This window comes from Tupaia chinensis, unplaced genomic scaffold, assembly GCF_000334495.1.
Source record: "Tupaia chinensis unplaced genomic scaffold, TupChi_1.0 Scaffold000377_1, whole genome shotgun sequence".
In the NCBI taxonomy this organism is placed as follows: Eukaryota; Metazoa; Chordata; class Mammalia; order Scandentia; family Tupaiidae; genus Tupaia; species Tupaia belangeri.
In genome coordinates, this window is record NW_006159875.1 from 1,614,941 (window position 1) to 1,628,118 (window position 13,178).

The window sequence follows — 13,178 nt, forward strand, 5'->3', positions numbered from 1 at the left end:
CACCTGTATCCAAATAAAATTCCGAATTTTCTATCCTACACCTCCCTTTAGATTTTCCCTTTGCATTTTCACTACAGACGTGCATACACACTCACATACATCGTGGATACACACGTATTCATTCAAAATCCAAACTGAAGTTCCGTACTGACAGCTCCCTCCCATCCTGGGTGCCGAGATTTCTCCAGCCTCCTCTGTGTGTCTGCAGTGGGCCTCCCACACCAGAGCTCCCCTCCAAGTTGGGCATTGGGTACTTTGTCGCTCTCGGCTCACCAGTGTCTCTGGGCTTCCTTCACTCCCGTGCCATGGAGTCAATGGTCACCTGAGCTGTCACTAAGGAGGGTACAGGGTGTCACTCAGCCCTGAGCCTGTCGGCCTCGAGCCTGCACCATGACTCTCTGCTCCTGGCCCTGCCTGCTGCATGGGCGTGGTCACCATTCTGGGGATTTACTGCACATCTGGGAGAAGAAGGTCAGTTTTCACTCTCTTCAAAAATTTGTAAATGTACACTCAGTCATTCTGACGCTCTAAAAAAGGGGGTTTGAGAATATTTTCAGGAGACAGATGAAACCTTTCTCAATTGCTAGTCTGTAAAGGTTGCAAGTTACTTTCTGCCTCCTCTGAGAATATTCGGAAATGGTTAAGTAGATTGTATTTACCAGACACACCCTCAGGTCATTGTTACCAGGTTATGAAGACCCCAAGAGCCAGATGACTTGAAGAAGTTTAGGAAGTAGCACCTTGAATTATGTAGTAAACGTTTAAACCTTACCAGACTGTGTATGTGTTTATCATGCAGAAAGCCTTGCACATTCGTGTACATGGATAATCAACAACTGCCAATCCCATGCCTGACTCAAGGCAGGAGCGGGCCAGCTCTACAAGTGACTGCTCAGAGAGCTGATAGTGTGACGTGTCCGCTGTGATGTGAAGAAGCCATGAGCAAAGCATAGCCAAACGAGCACGGCTGGGCAGCGTTGTGCCCCACAGGCTTGACTTACAGAGACGGTGGTAGATGGCAGCTGGTTGCAGTCAGCCCGAGGACCCTGCTCCGCCGTCTCCTGCCTTCCCAGGGGCCACACTGGCCTCAGTCGGACTGTCCACGTCTATGTGTTGGAACTTTCACATCAATTTCAGGTATTCATGGTCACTCTGCAACGTGTCAAAGTCCGTAATTCAGGTACAGCGCTTTCTTCATCTTTATAACTCAAGCACTCCCTGTTTCTATCTGTTGCAATGAGCAATTTCAAGGCAGCAGAAGGGAGGGAAGACACATGAGATGGAGAAGGCAGAGATGAAAGCCCAGGGACGATGGCTGAGCAGGCCACTCCTTGAAGGAACCATCTTCAATGACATCATATGGACTATTGACGTCTCAGGAGCTCCGTCTGTTGGTGGGGGGGACTTCATCCAGCAAGTCCTGCCTCCCCTCTCCCCTTGGCCAAAGCTCGCCCCATGGGGACTTCTAGGTTGTACACATTTGGCCCCAGTGGGGCCTCGTGGCTTCCACACTGAAGGACAACAGGGGCTCTTTTATATGCCATGATAGGGACATTAGTGGGCATGGGACAAGAGCCATGGGGTGCCCCCAGCCCTGAAAGCTGCTGTGCGGGGTGAGAAAGCGGCCGGAAGCTGGAGGACGGATGAGGCGTGTGCTGCCCGCTCTTTGCACCACCCTGGACTCACACGCCCTGGTTGCCTCAGAGCCCATGCCACGTGCCCACGTAGAATTCCTCTTATCTCCCTCGATCTCTGTCCCCGACAGAGGAGACAAAGCTTCGTCAGTCACTGAGCCCCTTCCCAGGTGACGTTGGCCGTGTCTCCGGAGCCATGACATTGGGGTGGAGACACCTTCCTGTGCTTCAGCCAATCCTGACTGGCACATCCTCCTCACTGCTCAAGGTTTCAGCTCTGATGAGATCATCGTTAAATGGGAATTAGTTTACCCCTCCGAGCAAGAGGACTTCTTCTTTTGTTTTTCTTTTTTTTAAAAAGTTTTTGCTACAAGGCATATGCGCTTGCCAGAAAGATGGAGAGAGACAGAGAGACAGAAAGCGAGAAATCACCCCCAGGGGGGATGACCACGCCACAATCCCTTCTCCTCCTTTCTCCTCTCGGGATCTTGGGCACTCATGCACATGTGCCCCGCGTGAGTTTAAGCCACTGGGTCCAGGACTCGAACTGTGGTCAACTACATGGAAGTCCAGCGACATAGCCATCACATCAACTGCTGGTCCCACAAGGGGACTTCTAAAAAGATGTGGAGAAATGGAATTAAAGTATGAGTTTATTTGGGGCCAAAATTTTCACAATCAATAATTCTTTCTTAATGCTTATTTTCCATGAGTCTTTTGAATATGCCTGAGATTTCTCTTCTTCATCAGCAGTTTCAGGGTCCAGTTTGCGACTTTGGTGGGGTGACCCCGACCTTTATCCCTGAAGAATAGTGAGCCATAGATATCGCTCCCATGGCCTCAGTCTGGGCCCACTCACTGCTGGGCAGCACCCCATAGCCTGGGCGACACATCCAAGCCAGTGGCTTTCACAGCTTCCCTGGTCTGCAGGCCACTGGCCTGAGGCGACCAAAGTGGAGGGGGTGTACTGAGCGTCCAGTGATCTTGCCAGCCTACAGTCAAAAAATTCCCTACTCGGATATTAAAAGTGGTAACAAGCTGAAGGTAAGTGACAGGGAGGGAAGCTCACATGCTGTGAACCTGCAACAAGGAGGCCTATTAGACTCTTACCATCTAGGCACTGGGATCACGCTGGCTACAGGGACCCGTGACCTCTGAATCTTTGGTGGACATGCCCTGCAGGCCACTCTGGTTGGTCCTTACCCAGCCACTGTCGGGTCCAACCAGGCTGGATGCCTGTGTGTGTGAGGGGTAATGACTTAGTTCATTAGGGCTGTGGTACCAAAACGCCACCCACTGGGCAGTTTAAACACGGAATTTCATTCTTCACAGAGTTAGAAGTTGTAAAGCTCAAGTTCAAGATGCCGGCAGAGTTAAGTGTCTGCTGAGGCCCGCTTCTTGGTCACAGGCAATGGCCTTTTCAGTGCGTTCTCATGTGGCGTGGGGGCGAGAGGGCGCTGGGGTCTCTTCCTCCTACCCTGTCATAGGAGTTCTGTCCCCGTGACTGTTTTTAAATCTAATTCACTTCCAAAGGCCCCCTCTCTGATTATTAGGTCTTTCGAAAGTCGTGATGTATTGTTACATAGAAAAACACAGAAAAAATATGTCATAGCTTTCCTGGAGACCTAGTACTAGCACAGTAGGAGGTTAGGGCTTTAACCTGAGAATGGTGAGGGACAGTCCCTCACTCTGGGTCCTGCTAAGATCTGAGGTTCACTGCACCTGCCTCACAGAGGCTCCCACTGCTCCTGCGGCCGGGCCTGTGATATACCCCCCCGTATGGAGCCCCCTGGTCGCTGGGGTGCCTTACAAGGCTCAGTACCACCTTTGCTCCTGACCACTGGGGCATTTGACCATGACCATCTCCAGCTCAGCCTCGGCGAGAGCAAGCCATGGAAAGAAACAGTGTGTTACAATGTTTTTGGGTCACTGAGTCAGCCATGGCCTGGATCCTCTTTGTAGACATAATCATATGTGAGTTAATAATTCCTTATTTTTAAAGATAGCTTAAGTAAGGGACAAAATCAGGGGATAAAGACTGTTACTGCCTCCACATGCAATAAATTGATTAATCATATCACTATCTTAAATGGCTTCATAAAGCAGCCATCCCATAATGTCTCATTAGAAAAAAAGCTGCCTAAAATTGAGACATGAGTTTAAAAAATGACCACTTGACTGGAGCACTTGATTCCCACGTGGTACGTCGTGAAGGCACCGTGGCTTTTCTTGGCCCGGAATCTTCTCGACGCTCCTCTTTATTGCAGGTGGTAGTTGTGCTTCTACCTGCCGTTTTCAGGGAAACTCAGATGAGCCGCCGATTTCAAAGCCTGGAATGCAACACCTTGGACGCCGATTCTCCAGAGCTCACCTGGGTACTAGTTCCATCAGAATAACCAGAAATGCTTATTGAAAAGGCAGACGCCCCAGTCCCGTTTCAGAACAAGTCATTAACACCCTCTGAGGGTGACGCTGAGGGATCTGCATTTTCAGCAAGATCTGTTCACTGCCAAGACTGAGAGCAAATGTCTAGGGAAAACTGGCTGAGATCAAAGACAGGCCAGCCTGGCTATTCGGGATGAAAAAGCACTTCCCGTTAATCCAGGCTTGACATCTTACATGCCTATTTGTACTTTCTAGGGTTGGACTAGGGAGGAAAATAGTATGGGCAGGAGAGCTGGTTACAGTCCTTCCTCTGCCAGCCCAGTCTCTAACCCCGTGCAATCTTAGAGAATCACTCGGGGCCTCAGCTTTCTCTCACGGCAAGTCGGAGGAAGAGAATTACATAAGATTATATACAAGGTCTTTTTTTCATATTAAATTCTTTAATAAAATGACATCAACAGAGGGGAACGGTTATAAAACTTGTCTATCCATAATCAGATTTATTTAATTTTATTCTAAGTCACTGCCTTCGACTTTTCTATTCCCACTACGTTTTTATGGGGTAACAAGAGGGCAATGGGAAGGATGTGCTTAGCGGTAAGTGTCCCCCCAGAGATACCAATCAGTAGGAAACCATCTACAAGTTAAGAGCCTTCCTCCTGAACTGGAGATTTCACATCTTGGAAAGAAATCATAGAACTTTATGGAATACAATCATGTGTCATAGTTAAACAGTTGTTCACCAGGTGAAATGCCTTCGATTTTCTACTTTTAGAAGTCATGCCATTTGTAAGTGGATTGTACAAAAATCTGCTAGGAAGCAACCTTGCACACTCACATTTTCGTATCGTATGCTCAGTGTTATTCGCACCCATACGAAGTTGTTGCCACGTGGCTGTATCTTCATCCTCCATGGCCCTGTAGGAAATTCCCATCTAGTCTACAATATGTGAGTTGGAAGGGTTCTGCTTTAGACTCCAAGCTTTTGCTTCCAACTCTGGAAATCTGATGTGAGAATTCATCACGTTTTCCTGCTTCGGTCAAATCCCTAGTGTCAAAAACTCTGTAACCTCAGTGCCAATAAAAACAAGCCAACCAAAGTGTGGGGATTGCTTTCCTTGAAGTCATCCTTCTCTCCCTCCGGCCCAGCAGGAGGTAAGGGAGTCTTACATCCAGAAATGGAGCACGTGGCAGATAAAGTCGGGGGGCTTCTGCAGCCACAGCCTGGCTTGGCAGATGGTCCAAACCTACGGAGCCCCTCACAGCCTAAGAGCCTGATGGAACTTCACGTCCTGTGTATCTTTCATTCTTGCTTTTGGACATTTGCACTAACAAACTAGGCTCCCTGCCACCCCAAGGAGCTGTAAAGGCTAACTGAATTTAGCGACATTCACAGGAGACATGAGCTGTCTCCGTCTCAGACGGCGAGTGGCACGAAGCAGCCAACCCTCACGCCTGCACGCTCCGGTGAGCGGCCCAGCCTCTGCCTGAGCAAGAGCTCCGACCTTCCAGCACGTAATTCCATGAACAGTACAGGAGCTGCACATCCAAGCCCATTCTCTGCTAAAAATGCCCTCCTTAACCTTCAGCACTAGCCAGTTCTCTGCACTCGAACATGGGCTCTTCATCACACACTGCATGGACTTCGAGCAGCCTTCCACTCACTGTCAGCCAGCCTAATGACATTTGCATGTGTGACAGCAATAACACCCATCCTTCACACACAGCGGGTGGGTTAATGTAAGGGCTTCTGACCAGCAGAAGGTGTGAATTCATAACAAGAGCTGGTGTGCTCAAGCTTCAACGGCTTGTCAAATGTGTGAGTTGAAGATAATGAATTCAAGTCCAGTTGTGGGGTTTTTCTCTGGTTTGCAGGTTTATTAGCAGGGATGACATAGATAGAGGAGCCACCTGGAAAAGAAAAAAAAGAGTGTTTTGAGGGGCCTGAATGGAATGGTCTTATGTTAACGGCCAGATTGACCATGGAGAACAGCTATGTCTGCCTGACACCCTCTCCTTCCCTTCAGGGTTGATCAGCCTTCATTTTCATCGACACCAAACTCAGTGAATAACCCTCAACTGAACACTTTGCAATACAGCAGATTCAATCAAATAGGAAGCCTTACCTGTGCCGTGTGGTCGAGCAGGCACCGGCCACACCCAGCTGCTGAGTCCGTGCAGACTGGCTGGTGGAGTTAACATGTTCTACAGGTGGGAGACACATGCTGGTCTTTGAAGACCTACTGCACAGAAAACAGTAACATACATCCCGACTTTTTATGTTAATTATACTATACATAGAAATGATGCCGTTTTAGGTATAGATGATTACATTAAACACATTGTTAAAATGGATTTTACCTGGGCCGTCTCCATGGCTAGGTGGCTAATGGAGCTGGACCCACCTGGCTGACCATGTGGCTTGGGTCCCGGACCTAGTGGCCTGAGAAACACACGAGGCATATGTGCATGCCCTAAATCCCAACAGGGTGGAGAATGGAAGAGGAGGGATGGCAGCCTGAGCATTCCCCATTAGGACCACTTTCTCCCTCTCTCTCTTTGCATCTCTCTGTCTCTCTCTGGTGAGCATACTCACCCTCTGGGAATTTTTTTAAAAAAGCCCCCTTACTGGACCCTGCGCGGGGGGAGCTATGACAGGGATGAGAACAGAATGGGGAGAGCGAGGGCCCACCTGACCCTCCGGGAAGGACCTGAGCCAGGACAGGATGTGCTGAGGTAGAACTGGACAAAGACTGGGCCAGGACAGGAAGCTTCGATCTAGCCTGCAGGGGAGTTTTTGGGGAACTGAAAATAAACCGTGGTTCCCAAAAGGAGGAGATAGTACTTACAACTGAAAGTGACTGAAAAGATAAGGGCGCTTCCTGGATATTGTGAGCATTGAAAGGAGACACATGAAGGCAGCAGCTAAAGAAAGACAAATTTGGACCATTCCAAATCCGGACTGCAGATGAGGCTGGTCACAGCAGGCGGCCCTGCTGCTGACACACTCACCATTCCCCACCCCAGACCAGACCCCGGGTCTTGGGCCTTGCCCTTTCCAGACCCCTCCCCTGTCAACTAGCCATAGGCCCCGTGGAGACCCCCAGCACTACCTCCTGGACTGGCTGGGAGAGCTCCCTAAAGCCATTATTTTATTATGTAGAACAATAGCCCTCCATGTCTTGGCTCAGAAAAGTAAGAAAAGCAATTCTTCCCCTAGGTAAAATGCTCTGGTGTTACAGGGTAAAGGTCCAACCTATAGGCATGATGGTTCTCTGGCCAAGCCATGGCTAGACGCTGCTACTCAGCAAACTGAGGCCACAGGGAGCCCGGAGCTCCGTTCCCAGCCCACCATTGAGAGACTGGGGTGTAGCAGCGTACACCTGTGCTCCCAGATCCTCAGGACACTGACCAGGAGGGTGGCAACACAGCAAGACCTTGTATATATCTCATGCCTCCTGATACAGGCTTATGTACAACGGAATACCACAAGACGCAGTTAGCTCAAAATTTTTTTGGCACTGTGGTTAGTGAGGAACCACTGGGGAGGCTAAGTTTTAGAGAAAATAAAGACACAATAAATTAATCTGGAAGGGGGCCCAGCAGATGGAGCAGTGGTTAAGATGCTGGACTCCCACATGGCCAACTGTAGTTCAAGCCCTGGACCTGGTGGCTTCAAAATTACTCTAGACGCACGTGTGTTAGTGCAGAGAATCTGAAAGGAAACTGGAGGAGAAGGGACTGTTGTGTGACCATCTCCTCCGGGGAGTGGGTTCTCACCTTCCCTTTCTCTGTCTCTCTCCAGTGAGCACACTCACCCTATGGCAAGAACCTAAACAGAAAAAGAACCTGGAAGGAGGTCTCTTCACCTCTGTGCAGGAGGAGCAAGCATGTGCACTTTGTGTATGGCCCAGGGAGGGCTGGCCTGCAGACAGACAAAGAGGAGATTTTCACCACTGCACAGCAGCCCTTCGGTGGTGTCCTACTCTCACGCCACCATGGGCAAAATACCGAATAGTGAGGGTTTAAACAAAGTATTCCTAGCTCAGATCTTTTATTTATTTTATTTTTTATATTGGACTTTTCTCAGTTCCTGAATATAACCAATGAAAATCCTTTTTGAAGGCCTGTCATGATCCGTCTTTTGAGATGAAGGTGGCCCGTCGTGAGGAAGCAGCTTGCACGGTGAGACCAAGCACATGCCCTTGCTCTTGGCCCTCTGTCACCATGGAAGCCAGCCCCTCTCCTCCTCCCTGCACTCCTGTGCTGAGTGTAACTACGGCTGCGCTCATTTGCAGATAAAAAGCCTTGCTGATATAAAGAAGCACAGACCAAGAAAATTTCAAGATATTTATTTTATAAATAGCAGACTGCAAATATACAAAAGACTGATATAAAATGTGAGGTTTTCTCTGTACCAAATGCAATGTAATAGAAAGATGAGAAAGTGCTATCATAGAAGTCTCAGTTTACAGCTAAGGGAGAGCCAATAAAGTCTCTTTAGAGTTATTGCCACAGCCAACAGACGGTGTAGTGGTTACGCTGCTGGACTCCCACAAGGTCGACCATGGTTTGAGTCCCAGATCCACTGGCTTGAAAATCATGCCAGGTGTGTGTGCATGTGTGCTCAAGATCCTCGAAGGGGATTGTGGCGTGGCCATCCTTTCTGGGGGCAGGGGGATTTCTCACTTTCCCTCTCACTGTGTTTCTCTCTCCCTCCAATGAGTGCACAATTTAGAGAGAGAGAGAGAGAAAGAGAGAGAGAGAGGAGAGAGAGAGAGAGCAGGTTTTGTCAAAAAGGTCAATGGAAAGACTCTGCCCCTTGGAGACAGTGTGGCACGATGGCGTGATTTAGAGTTCTTGCTGTTTGGTACACCACTCACTTGAAGGTCACCTGGATGAGTTAACCTAGGAGATAGATTGAGAAAGAGCTCAATTCCCTGGACACTTTTTTGTACTGCCAGTATACGATCGCGGAAACCCCTCCTGGGTGCCCTGTAGTATTTTTCTTTTTCTTTCTTTTTTTCTTTTTATTTTTCCAGCTGAAGCCCTGCACCCTCATAATTCTCCAGATGGTCTGAGGTCTGTCAGAGAAGCTGAAGCCCAGAAAGCCCAACTTAAGGAACTCTGAAGCAGCACTATGGAGGCAGTTTGAAAATACTCAGCCCCAGAGAGGATGGGAGAGAAAGCAGAAGTGTGCTTGGCCCCCACCCAGCATGGTGCTGGAAGTGCTGTTGCCTTTGTGTTCCGAGGGGTTGTATTTCTGTACGCACGTGTCAGTAACTGCTCCTCTTCTGTCCCACAGCCATGAAGCGTCACCCCTTGCCCTGCAATGACCGCACAGCATTCCGAATCCCTCCCTTCTCATGGACCCACTGCTGTCTGAACATTGTGCACATGAACGCCAGAACCCATCTGGACATACTGCAGCACACCTGTACCCTGAAGCTCGCGGAGCGGAAAGAAGCCTAGGCTGTTTAGAAGGTGAGGTGCCCAGTCATTCCAGCCTCTGGCACTACGTTTAATAATAAAGCAGCATGGGGTGCAGGTCCCCAGATCTACCCAGGGCTCTTGCTCCCTCCTGAGCACACCTCCTTGGCTTCTGCCCATTTCAAGCAGGTGCAGTGGAGAGGGGTCTATTTGCTGTCTTTTCAGGCCCTTTCTAACCACCAAGGGCCCTTCCCAGGCCCACCTGTGCCCTGGACTGCCCTGCCTTGGGATCCGGCCTCCTCCAGATGTGGGCTTTCTCATAGATGTCATATGTCTGGCCTTGACAGTGGGCCCCCTTGACTTCACATTTACTGTCCCAGTAGATTTCCCAGTTCCTCAGTAAAATAATGCTCTTCTGAGGGGCAGGAGCCCATTTCCACGTGTCCAGAAATCACAAACGCATTTACTGAGCATCAGGGGTCCTACTAGGCTGTAAGAGAAATAGGAATCAGGGACCAGCAGTTAGCGTAATGGCTATGTCGCTGGACTCCCATGTAGTCGACCGCGGTTCAAGTCACAGACCTGGTAACTTAAACTCATGCTGGGCGCGTGTGCGTGCGGGAGGAGAACGGATTGCGGCGTGGCCATCCCCCATGGGGGGTGATCTCTCTCTTTCTGTCTCTCTGTCTCTCTCTCTGTCTTTCTGGCAAGCGCATGAGCCCTATAGCAAAACAAAACAAAACAAAACACCCCCCCCCCAAAAAAAAGAAAAAAATAGGAATCAAAGGAAAACAGACACACAACAGCAATCTCAAAGTGACCCAGCCGTCACGAAGTTCAACTTCGGAGATATTTTCAGCACTACTCACTTATCAGGCTCTGGACGTAGTAACTATTTGGTTATTTGTGATAGGAAATGAGGCTGTGAAGAAAATTTGTTCTCATGATAATAGTTAAAGACTATATCGAAGAGTCAAAAGTTAATATAAACAAAACAAATAATTGTCTGGATAATTATTTGAGAAGCTAAAAATTGTATATGTAGAGGGAAACTAATTAAATGCTTCTTAAAGGTCATGTAAAACAAAACAAAAAGAAACAAAGAAAACTGCATGAGCACCTAGACTTTCAAAGCTAACACGCCCTTGCCTGCAGAGAGGCCATGTGTCCCCCTCACTGTAAGTGGCTGATGGTGTGGGGTGTTCTGGGGAGCCTGCGTGGACCAGACAGAGACAGGCAAGCCCCAAGGCACTTGAGGCTGTAATCCACCACTGCATGGATCATGGGGCACGGCTGTGTGCTCAAGGAGTCCCAGGGTGTGAACCCAAGACCTCCCCTGGGTGGGTCTAGCTGTGTTACTGCTGTGCCACCACCTGGCCCCAGCAGGACGGTTCTTTCCACAAACTGAATGCATGTCTTTCCACAGACTGAACAGCGTGTAGGCTGTTCTCTTTCAGAAGATGTGATGTAGTCAATCCCTGGATCCAGCACATACTCACTCCTTCCCGAGCCCGCCCACCTGCGCTGTCCCTGCCTCAGCCAGCTTTTGCAGGCCGGTGGACCCGCACCAGCCTCATTTCCCAGCATCCTTTGCCTTGCCTCTGGATGCCACACTCAGATGCCCTACTTCCTCCTGAACATGCCTCAGGGTCATTGGGGTGTCTCTGCCTGGGTTCAACCGTCCCTCCTTTCAAGAAGGACTTCTCCCACTTCCTTTAGATGTGCACTAAAATGTCACACTGTCTCTGCCTCCTGGGGACGAGAACAGGAGGAGGCAGGGAAAAAGCAGGAGCGAAATGACTAGCTAGACGCCCAGGGTCAGGGGAGTAAAGAGAGTGGGGCAGCGCTCCCTGGATAGCTGCGCCTTCGCAGAGAGGTGGTGGGTTCTGTCCTCCGGATACCCTGGGCAAGGCTCCCCAGTGAGGAGACTGGATTGCAGAGACAATCAGACAACAATCGGAGCACAGCGAGGTCCTTGAAAAGGAAAACGCTGCCCGGCCGGCTGCTTGCTCACTTCCGTGCGAAGATCTGCCATAGGTTGTTTCTGATCACCTCCAGGTTCTCCCGATGTGGCTCAGACCACCACGCGGCTGCAGGGAGTTCCTCCACCTCACATGCTAGCTGCGCTGGTCTACAGCTGGAACCTGCCCTGAGGCCCCACAGTGAACCTCCTCCCCTCCACCTCCCCTGGGTCACAGCACTCCCTCGTCCAGAGATTCTTCTTTATGAGCATCTTCAAAGCCCCGGACTGGGGCCTGTGAGACACGCAGTGCACAGTGCCCTCCTCTGTGTTGTAAGCTGCGGATGGTGTCCCAAGGTCGCGGCAGGCGTGCAATGGCACACTCCAGCGTCCCGAGGCTGGTGCTCTGGCGTCCCGGCAGGCACTACTCTTCGTCTGTTCTCTGGGGCAGGAACACCTGAGCAGGCTGTCTGAATGAGCCCTGACGTTCCGAGGGGAGTTCTCTGGGTCTTGTCTCTCCGCATATTGCAGGTGAAGTGGGTCACACCTGGCGCCTGACGGCCTGGCTTCCCCTAGGGTGCAGCACCACGTCCGGGAGGGCCAGCTCATCACGCATTCCCCACCTCCCTACGCCGGCCAGGGGACGCTTCCTCTAGCCTGCCTCAGACCAGGAACCCTTCTTGACATGGTGTTGGGGAGGCAGCGAGTAATCCACAGAAGGTGGTGTGTTGTGTGGGATCTGCTTTTGCCTCTCCCTAAACTGTGCCCAGAAAGGATTGTGCTGCCTTCTCTTCTTCCCAAGAACCACAAAACAGTTCATCCCTGGGAGCTACTGCTTCCTTTCCAGGCCTTCCTCATGGTGGCCCCGGCTGGCTCCACGCTCCCCGCTCCCCGCTCCTCGCTCCTCAAGTGTCTGCCACCTTCCTGTCTTTTCCCCTCCCCACTACACTCGTTTCTGAGATGTGTTCTACGCCTCAGGTTCAATGAGTCCTGATCCAGGGAAAGACACTTCCAAGGCTTCCGTAATATTTTGATATTTTCCTGAGTAGTAGATGCTACTGGAAAAAACACTTTTAGAAGTGTTGTGTTCAAATGACCTTTATGAAGATTAAGTCATTTTTACCTTTTCTTATGATCACTTTTTAATCTAACTTTCTTAAAATGTGAACCCATTAGCAGGTTTATTCCCTCGTTTGTTCACTTTTTAAAAGGAAACCCTTTTACTCCTCCCCAGAACTCCCGACTAGGCAGCTTCGTGGTGCTGGCAAGGAGTGAGCCACCGTTACCTGCTCTCCCAGATGCCCTGGTGGGTGCCTGCTCTTCTCCGCTTCTCCCAGCATGTTCTTCATACGAGCTCCCGCTTCGTCTCTCCTGTCGTTCCTCTTTGGTTTTGATCCAGGGCCACTCGCTGCTGCTCTGTTGCAGAGTCGGCACTGTCTACAGACGCCCCTCTGAGGTTCTTTGCTGAACAGGGGGGATGTGCATTCCCCTCTCCTTCCCAGGTAGAGCACTCAAAGATGTCAGTAGGAATTTCAATTCGGGTCTTGGGCAACAATGAAGAAAGAAAGAAAAAATAATTGTGTCTCTGTGAGGGACTGAACTTGAATGGACTGGGATGGGCCTTTAGTAGTCTAAGCCCACTCTGCCTCAGAGTGAGGAAGTAAGACAACCTCCTCTCTGAAGGGAACGGACAGTGGAGGAGGTGGAGCAGGAAGCATGACGGCGAGTCATGTCCTGGGAAAGTGCAACACGCAGCAGAAAGTGCTGAG

The 13,178-nt window shown here is 50.1% G+C and overlaps 1 long non-coding RNA gene across 1 annotated transcript; it reads right to left on the minus strand.

Annotated features, from left to right (window-relative positions):
- Positions 1 to 5,596: 5,596 nt before the first annotated feature.
- On the minus strand, positions 5,597 to 12,977 carry LOC102499620 (uncharacterized). Its single transcript, XR_335272.3, has 3 exons — positions 12,696 to 12,977; positions 6,146 to 6,262; positions 5,597 to 5,930 (listed from the first exon to the last, which is right to left on the minus strand). It is a non-coding gene; the product is annotated as an uncharacterized LOC102499620 (long non-coding RNA).
- Positions 12,978 to 13,178: the final 201 nt, after the last annotated feature.